Here is an 8496-nt window from a genome sequence, read left to right as displayed (position 1 = left end):
TTATTAAAGGAAAAAGTTGCTGCATTAAACTGTTGTTTTTCACACAGGACCAGAGTTCAGGCGAGGCCATCAGTGCCGGATCCATCACCTACATCGCCATAGCAACCTCCTCCTTCCTCCTCCTATTCGTCAGCATCCTGGGATTCATCATCTGCCGGCGCCGGCGGGGCCTCCGTCTGGACGGGAAGCTGGATCTGGCCAACGTGATCGCCCTGGAGGACCTGCAGGATCCGGAGAGGAACTGTGAGCTGCTGTCCTCCCTCCGACGCAACCGGGGCCAGAACCGGCTTTCCAGCTGCAGCTCCGAGCAGGACGTGACCGACGGCGTCTTCCTCATGGTGTACCTGCCCTCTCCGTACGAACAGACGCTCACCAGGATCGCCAGAGCCGCCAGCACCAGCAGCTCCAAGGACGTGGAGCTGCTGCCGGCCAGTCCTGAACCGGAGACTAAAGAGGAGGCGGAGGGGATGAGGAGGGGCGATGAAGCAGTGGTAGAAGAAGAAATGAAAGCTTGAGGTGTGAAGGTGTCCATGACCACAATCACAGAAGGGATTAACACGTCTGTCTTCAAACCACATCTGGAAGAAATCCTCTTTCCTTCAAACAGAGCTGTGAAACATCAGGAGTCGGTCGGTGAAAAACCAGGACGACCAGAGCGTGACTACCTTCAACCTGAGCTGGACAGACTCACTCCCCCACTTTTCTCATTTTTCACCAAACAGTGTAAAAATGTAAATTAGAAAACTTTTTTACTCATACGTGTATTAAATCTGCATGACGGCCGTAGCGTCCTTTGTTGTCTCTTCCTCACTGTGTCCTCCACGCTGTCTGAACCAGAGTTTCCAGCCTTTTACACTCTGGATAAGCAGCATTTTATAAAACTGATGTTTGTATTTATTTTTACTTTCTGATATTTGCTGTACATTTTGTCTAATAAACACATTTTGTCCTCACGTTGGGGTCAAAGAAGTGTAAGAATTTCATTTAACTAGAGTCAACAGATGGAACTGATGGTTTCCTCCACGAAAACAGATTTGATCTAATTCATGGAGAAGAGTGGTTCTGGTTCTAAAAAAAAAAAACTCCGTTTTTAGTTTTTTTTGGGTGGATTTACATCTTGGTTCAGGTTCCACATTCAGAACAATCTGGTGTCCGGTGGGCCGGACCAGTAAAATAACAGCATGTAACTGTTACTCTATTATTTATTTATTCATATATATATATACTTCCATCTGTGGGACAAGGTTATCATAGTTTTGGATTTTTTTTTATTAGTTTTACTTTTTATTTCGTTTTGACTTTTTATTTTCAAATTCAGTTAGTTTTAATTAGTTTTTAGAGCAAAATTTCTAGTTTTCATTAGTTTTTGTTTTTTAAAAATGCTTAGTTTTAGTTTAGTTTTTATCAGTTTTAGTTTAGTTTTTATCAGTTTTAGTTTTTTGTTTATTTTTTCCAAATTTGAGTATTTGCCAGGTGCAAAATTCAAAATAATCAGAATAAGCACTGTATAATAAAAACTTAAGATACACTTTTTAAAAACTGTATCAGGAGGAAGCATGAACAGCATCAACAAATCAAACACAACAGCCCATAAGACAGAAGCCTCAAGTAAAACAATGTGTGCAATGCTGCTTCTGAGATAGTCTGCTCGGTAAAAATCACCATAACCAACATACTAAAGACACACATCAACATAACAACATACTAAAGACACACATCAACATAACAACATACTAAAGACACACATCAACATAACAACATACTAAAGACACACATCAACATAACAACATACTAAAGACACACGTCAACATAACAACATACTAAAGACACACGTCAACATAACAACATACTAAAGACACGCGTCAACATAACAACATACTAAAGACACGCGTCAACATAACAACATACTAAAGACACGCATTAACATAACATACTAAAGACACGCATCAACATAACAACATACTAAAGACACGCATCAACATAACAACATACTAAAGACACGCATCAACATAACAACATACTAAAGGCACGCATCAACATAACAACATACTAAAGACACGCATCAACATAACATACTAAAGACACGCATCAACATAACAACATACTAAAGACACGCATCAACATAACAACATACTAAAGGCACGCATCAACATAACAACATACTAAAGACACACGTCAACATAACAACATACTAAAGACACACGTCAACATAACAACATACTAAAGACACGCGTCAACATAACAACATACTAAAGACACGCGTCAACATAACATACTAAAGACACGCATCAACATAACATACTAAAGACATGCATCAACATAACAACATACTAAAGACACGCATCAACATAACAACATACTAAAGGGACGCATCAACATAACAACATACTAAAGACACGCATCAACATAACAACATACTAAAGACACGCATCATCATAACACGAATCCATTCAAGAGACAGTTCAGTCCTCGGCAGCCAGGAGTCTAAAGGAGATAAATCTGACTCATCATGAACCTGAACAACCTAACAAACTCTAGACCAGAGCTTTAACTCATTCAGATGAAACAACTCATAATTAACTACATAAAGAATTGAATTAGAGGTGAAGCAGTTAATCACTGCAGCTGATTAACAGAACCTCACATGTTATATTGGACATGAAGCTGTGGATATTTTACACACTGAAAGTGAACGTTTCTGTTAGAAAACAGAGCCAGACGCTGGTTAAAATACTGATATATCTCAACTGGATGCTGATGTGCTTTTCTTTTCTTTTCAGAATTAAAAGTTTTGTCTCCAAAAAGACCAGGAGAAACTCCTCCATGATCCATCTCCGGTAGACTGGATTACTGTACTGGTCTTTAACAGGACTTCCCAGTAAGACCAGTAAACATCTGCAGCTCATCTAAAACACTGCTGCTGGAGTTTTAACCAGGACTAAGAGATCTGAACACATCACACCAGTTTAACATCTTTACACTGGTTTCTAGTTTGTACTGGTTCAGGAATCTGGTTCAATTAATGCCTCTTTTAATGAGAATAATATATAAATTAATATATTAATTTACCTACACTAATATGGCTTGATGCTGCTGTGAGTGAAAGATATCTTGGGGATCTGTTGGGCAGCCAGCCCACTCATGACCACAGCAGGCGCCACCACTGGAAACCATCCAGATCAGGGCAGGCCGGGGTCCAGGCTGGCTGCAGAGCAGGACCCCTAGCCACCCAAATAAGGGCGATCGCCATGGCAACAACCCTTCAGACCCTTCAGACAGACCCCCCCAGCATGAGGAATCCGCATGAGGAAAAAACTGAACATTTGAGTTGTGGAGTCATCTGCACCTGCTGTTCATATCCAGACACCAGAGTGCTGCATCATCACCTGGGAGACTGGCTCTTTGTCTTCCCGTCATCTATTTTCTGTTATTTTAAGTGTGATAATTTTCAACCAAGATGAGATGATTGTGCCACCTGCAGTCTTTTTTATGAATGACTGTGGTCTGAAATGTCAGGACCATCATTTCTCTTCACTACCTCATTTAATCTGTCCAGCTTCACAGGACTGTGCAGCGATTCTGCTTAACTCCGCTGGAGCTGCTCAATTACTAGAATAATTAGATGTTGTTTAATGGCCGACCACTTGATGGAGACATTGTGCTTACAATGATCATCTAACAGCTTGTTTTAAACTGCATCGAGTGTTAAGGGATCAAACAGTTAAAAATACGTGTTGTTATATGAAGCCTACCACACAGTATAACATGTAAACGTTGTAGTTTTATTGTTTATGTTGGAGTCCACAATGGATCCTCCCTATGTCTCAGAAACACATTTTTCATACACTTTTACACACACACACACACACAAACACACACACACACACACAAACACACACACACACAAACACACACACACACACACAAACACACACACACACAGTTCTGATTTCTGAACATAAATGTATTATTTGAATTCATTTGAGTTCTAGCTCAGATGGAGATTTTTCCTTCCTGGTTCTGGCTCAGATGGAAGTTTTCCTTCCTGGTTCTAGCTCAGATGGAGATTTTCCTTCCTGGTTCTGGCTCAGATGGAGATTTTCCTTCCTGGTTCTGGCTCAGATGGAAGTTTTCCTTCCTGGTTCTAGCTCAGATGGAGATTTTCCTTCCTGGTTCTGGACCAGATGGAGGTTTTCCTTCCTGGTTCTGGTTCAGATAGAGGTTTTTCTTCCTGGTTCTGGTTCAGGTGGAGGTTTTCCTTCCTGGGTTTGGTTCTGATTAAGGATTTTCTTCCTGGGTTTGGTTCTGATTAAGGTTTTTCTTCCTGGTTCTGGCTCAGATGGAGGTTTTCCTTCCTGGTTCTAGCTCAGATGGAGGTTTTCCTTCCTGGTTCTAGCTCAGATGGAGATTTTCCTTCCTGGTTTTGGTTTAGATGGAGGTTTTCCTTCCTGGGTTTGGTTCTGATTAAGGTTTTCCTTCCTGGTTTTGGTTCAGATGGAGGTTTTCCTTCCTGGTTCTAGCTCAGATGGAGGTTTTCCTTCCTGGTGCTAGCTCAGATGGAGGTTTTCCTTCCTGGTTCTAGCTCAGATGGAGATTTTCCTTCCTGGTTCTGGTTCAGATGGAGGTTTTCCTTCCTGGGTTTGGTTCTGATTAAGGTTTTCCTTCTTGGTTCTAGCTCAGATGGAGGTTTTCCTTCCTGGTGCTAGCTCAGATGGAGGTTTTCCTTCCTGGTTCTAGCTCAGATGGAGATTTTCCTTCCTGGTTTTGGTTCAGATGGAGGTTTTCCTTCCTGGGTTTGGTTCTGATTAAGGTTTTCCTTCTTGGTTCTAGCTCAGGTGGAAGTTTTCCTTCCTGGTGCTAGCTCAGATAGAGGTTTTCCTTCCTGGTTCTAGCTCAGATGGAGATTTTCCTTCCTGGTTTTGGTTCAGATGGAGGTTTTCCTTCCTGGGTTTGGTTCTGATTAAGGTTTTCCTTCCTGGTTTTGGTTCAGATGGAGATTTTCCTTCCTGGTTCTAGCTCAGATGGAGGTTTTCCTTCCTGGTGCTAGCTCAGATGGAGGTTTTCCTTCCTGGTTCTAGCTCAGATGGAGGTTTTCCTTCCTGGTGCTAGCTCAGATGGAGGTTTTCCTTCCTGGTTCTAGCTCAGATGGAGATTTTCCTTCCTGGTTTTGGTTCAGATGGAGGTTTTCCTTCCTGGGTTTGATTCGATTAAGGATTTTCTTCCTGGTTCTGGCTCAGATGGAGGTTTTCCTTCCTGGTTCTAGCTCAGATGGAGGTTTTCCTTCCTGGTGCTAGCTCAAATGGAGGTTTTCCTTCCTGGTTGTAACTCAGATGGAGATTTTCCTTCCTGGTTTTGGTTCAGATGGAGGTTTTCTTCCCTGGGTTTGGTTCTGATTATGGTTTTTCTTCCTGGTTCTGGTTCAGATGGAGGTTTTCCTTCCTGGTTCTGGCTCAGATGGAGATTTTCCTCTCCACTGTCTTCTTGTGCTGTTCAGGGTGGAGGGCTGAATCAAAGTTTAGATTTGACGGTTTCCTCTGCTCTGTACATTTTATCTTTTAACAGTAATTTCATTAAATTCCACCTGATCATGTTGAACAGATTCAGATCTACTGATACATGTTAACAAGTAAAATCCAGTTAAATGTTTAAAAGCAGAAGACAAAAAAATAAATAAAAAAGAAAAAGAAACACAGCAGTGTCTCTAAAGGTTGTGTCCTTTTCTTTGAAACACTTAGTACAAGAGTCTGTATGTCAGGTACTTGTGTTTAGATACAATCAGCTGGTCTGTTTGTAACATGATCTTTGTTGTGAAATGTATAAATAAACTAAAACTAATATATAGAACGTTTTCTTTTTTTAATCTTTATTTTAATTGCTTTAGTGTTTGACCCTTTTATAAAACAGTTCTTTACTCCTTCATTTAATTTATAACAGCTTTTTCCATCAAGCTTCTCATCTAGTGTCAGCACCACGGACAGCTCCTAACCTCTGCTGCTGGGATTTGTAGTTTTTTAACCTTCTTTTTTTCATCAAACTACAGAAAAGATTTCAGCGTTAAAGAACGCCAAGTCCCACGGTGCTTTGCAGCCATGCCTCCTCTCCAGAGAAACAGGGGTGTTTTCCCTCCGTGGTCCTGGTTACCTCCCAACTCTGAGCCGTCGAGTGACGTCAGTTAGACCGGAAGTACGGAGCAAAAACTTTAAAATTAAAAGCCAGATTATGACAGCCTTATTTTTAGGTCTTATTCAGCATCTCAGGGTGTCAGCTGAGCTGTAGTGAAGGTTTTTTTTTTTTTTAGAATATACACATTTTTTTTATTTGTTTAATCTCATTTTATCACATCATAACAGTGGACGAGCTAAAGAGGAAAAATCTTTAAAAACAAGCAAAAAGTAAAAATGGTAAATGGACCGTACTTATTTAGTGCTTTTCCAGTCAGCTTCACCACTCAAAGCACTTTACACTGCATGTCACATTCACAATAACACACACACACCCCTAGGCACATCTACTGTTATAGATCATGGGCACATGACATTCTTTTTGTTTTTTTCTTCCTAACGTCTGTTGACAGCATCATGTGCTGCAGTTATACCTTCTAGGCTGTTACTCTGTAATGGAATCTGATTTATTATTAATATCTTCATTTTCAAAATATTTTCAAATTAAATTTTTTATCAGATTCCATTCTTTGTTGTTCTGTTGTTTGTGGTGTTGCATAAACTGGGGGAAATTATATTAGCTTCGTTTTTATGCATGTAGTGCAAAGAAACAGCAATAAAGAAATCTTGAAATTTAAACGAAAAAAAAAGACCTGATCAACTCGCAGCAAGATTTTACCTTCACCTCAGTAAACTAAATACCATGTGCTAGCGTCAAGCTATGGAGTCTTCTTGAATAAAATTATTTTGGCTCTTAAGTGAATGACAGATCCAAAGGGTTATCAACAAGAGAAACATGATCAATTTCCTTCAAACAATGAGAGATAAATGCTTTAACCGTCAATAAAGAAGGGAACTGCATATAATTCTAAAACTATTTATTTACAGAATTTACAGTTTGTGACTTAACATTCATAAAGTGCAAGATCATATGTATACATGATGCAGTAATCAAGAATATGAACGTATATCTATTAAATTCCTCAAGACTGCACAAAAATATGTATTTGCAGGAAACATGTTGGTTATTTGTACAGACTGGCTAATCAGCAGATGAAATTACTTTTAGTGCAAATGAAAAATGGAAGGGAACTCCTTCAACAATGAACTTTAAAGAACCAAGAGACTAACAGCAAAAAGACAGATAACAGAAATAAGTTCAAGCTTCACAAGAGGAAACTTTGACTGTAACAGAAGCAGAATTATGACGATGTCAAAGTTAAACCTGATTTCAATCCAGCTGCAGTGCAAAAGACAAAAACATCCAGAGTTACATCAAATGATTGTTGAAGCTTTCTTCTATCATCTTAAACTTTTTTTGGAGACTAATGTAGAAAGCACAATTTCTTTGAATTACTACATATAAAATCTATTAAATGATCCTGAACAAACTTGAACACTAATAAACATTCACCTCAAAATGAAAAGATCATCATGAAAAAATAACATCCACAGTGCTACTTGAGTAAGGGGGAACGTACTCAAGTAGCAAAGCCTCATGCTGATTGGTCAATGACAGACAGCCAGGCCAAAGTATTCCGAAAGCTTACAGCAGGTAGTTTTATTTATTTATTTTTCGTCTTCTCCTTTGGTGGCATGTTGTCCTATCCTCCTTATGGACAAACCGCCCATGCTAGGGTGTCCAGATTTCAGAGGAGGCCAGTGCCACCCAAACCACCCCTCTAGCTCCAGCTCTGGATCATTGGCTGGACTGGCTACAAAGATAAAAAATAAATAAATAAATAAACAAATAAAAATCAAATGGCTTCTGATGAACAACACTCTGCTTGTTTCAGTGCCTCTTTGCTCATTTAACAAAAAGTAAACTAACAGATATCAGAGCTGTGTTAAAATTCAGCAGCTTGTAGAAGAATTTCTCGTGCATGAAGTGACACTAACGGGAAATAAAATAACAGAAAGAGCCAAATAACAGACAAAGATGTAACCACATAGGCTATGTTTAGTTTTGGTCCTGGAGGGCCACCATCCTGCAGGTTATGTACCTGTCTCACATTAATGTCGTCAGCAGGTTTGTACAGAACAATAAGTAGTTGGATCCAGTTGACTTGGATCAGAAAATCACCTAAATGTGCAGCAGGTCTTTCAGAAACTCTCCAGAACCAGACCTCCTGGAAGAGTTCTCTCTGAACTGCGTTGGACTTTTCTGGGCTTTTATTTTTAAACACACAGGAAACGGCTTTTAACACCACGCGATGCTCACGCTTGTCAATCCGAAAAGGAGCAAGCCAACATCACAGAGCTGAGACTGGGTGGTCAGGGAGGGTCTCCATCAGGATCCACGGGTCCACGTCTCTGCCCAGCGGGAATCCGGGAG

Source organism: Melanotaenia boesemani, chromosome 16, assembly GCF_017639745.1.
Source record: "Melanotaenia boesemani isolate fMelBoe1 chromosome 16, fMelBoe1.pri, whole genome shotgun sequence".
Taxonomy (NCBI): Eukaryota; Metazoa; Chordata; class Actinopteri; order Atheriniformes; family Melanotaeniidae; genus Melanotaenia; species Melanotaenia boesemani.
The sequence above is the reverse complement of the archived record's forward strand: the minus strand, read 5'-3'. Positions refer to the sequence as shown.